Genomic DNA, 1,657 nt, shown 5'->3' with positions numbered 1-1,657 from the left:
TCAAAGATTAATAGTAAATAAAATAGGAAGTAGAGTATGCGTTAGTAGTAGGAACTGAGTTTGACTTATCATTCTGAATGACTTTCTTTAAGATTGATGCTTTATTCTTCCTCATGAAACAGTAATTCCATGTTTTCTAATGTCATTTATATAGCAGAATGTTTTAAGATAGCCAAAATAACTGCATCTTTTTGTGGGAAAAGAAAGTGACCTAAATTTTCACCTGTGTCCCTTCCTAAAGCAAAATAATTTTTTAATGTGTGCTTTCTTGTTTATTTATTTGACTAACATTTATAATGAATTTAGATGTTCTAGTAACTGTAAAGAATTGCTTTTTGCGCTCAATTTCCTGTTATCCTCACAACAATCCTATAAAGTAGGTATTATTAGTACCTCCCATTTGACAGTAGAGGACTTCAAAGCTTTGAAAGTGTAGGTAGCTATCTTAGATTCTTTTAGACTGACAGAGGTAAAATTTGAACTCAGTCCATCTGATTCCAAAGCTCTCAACAGGTGTTGGTGGTATAGTGGTGAGCATAGCTGCCTTCCAAAGCTCTAAACAAATGTCATAAAATGACTGATAATGTTGCTGTCTCTGACATCCTTTGCTCATTCACAAATCCCATATCATAATGACACTAAATATATTAGAAAAAATTACATATTATATATTCGAATACTTCCAAGTGTAAAGCTATTCTGTCACATGTGTTGCCAAGAACATCTCATTTCTGTTAGCATTTTTTTCTCTTATTGGGAACTTCAGGAACAAAAAGTTGACATGACTTTCTAGAGGCTTCATAATCATTCACTTATTTTCTCAGTTATGAAAAGTGAGCTGAATAGGAATTACTCAGAGGTGACTGAGTTTATTCTGCTGGGATTCAGAACATCGTCAGAAATATAGATTCTCTTAATCTTACTCTTGCTTATCTGCATGGTCATTGTGGTGGGAAATGTCAATGTGTTAAGTTGTTTCTGAAATAGATTCCAGACTTCATACACTTATGTATTTCTTTCTCAGAAATTTGTCCTATTTAGGTCTCTGTTATTCTATAGACATTACTCCAAAAATTCTGGCTACTTTATCGTCCAAGAACAAGATTTCTTACAATGACTGTGCAACACAGTTCTTTTTCCTTGCTCTTTGTGTTGGAACTGAAGGCTTTTTTCTAGTCATGATGGTATATGATCGCTTCTCAGCCGTTTACTTACCTTTCCTTTATACTGTAGTGATGTCTCAGCAGGCTTGTGTTCCTTTGATGATTGGCTCCTAAATCTCTGGATGCATCAACTCCATGATACAAACAGGTTTCACCTTCAGTTTTTGTTTCTGTGGAGAAAACAGGTTGGACCACTTTTTATGCAATGACACCTCTGTAAATGAGATTGTACTCTTTATTCTCTCTGCTCTTATCATCATCACCACCAAAACTGTTATTCTGGTTTCCTATGCTTATATCCATTCTACTTTCCTGAAGATCCCCTCAACCCATGGTTGCAGTAAGACCTTCTCTATTTGTAGCTCTCACATAACTGTGGTGAGTTTATTCTATGGGACTGTGTTTTTCTATGCCCAACCTGGGGCCATCTCCTCACCAGAGAAAAACAAGATTATAGCTGTGTTCTATATACTCTTATCATTCTGTGAATCTGA

At 35.2% G+C, this 1,657-nt stretch overlaps 1 pseudogene; it reads left to right on the top strand.

The window, feature by feature from the left end:
• Window positions 1-826: 826 nt before the first annotated feature.
• On the top strand, window positions 827-1,647 carry LOC111735742 (annotated as a pseudogene).
• The last annotated feature ends 10 nt before the right edge of the window (window positions 1,648-1,657 follow it).

The sequence above is a fragment of the Pteropus vampyrus genome, unplaced genomic scaffold, assembly GCF_000151845.1.
Source record: "Pteropus vampyrus isolate Shadow unplaced genomic scaffold, Pvam_2.0 Scaffold1000006241, whole genome shotgun sequence".
NCBI lineage: Eukaryota > Metazoa > Chordata > Mammalia > Chiroptera > Pteropodidae > Pteropus > Pteropus vampyrus.
Note: the sequence above shows the minus strand (reverse complement) of the source record. Positions and strands in the feature narration are given on the sequence as shown.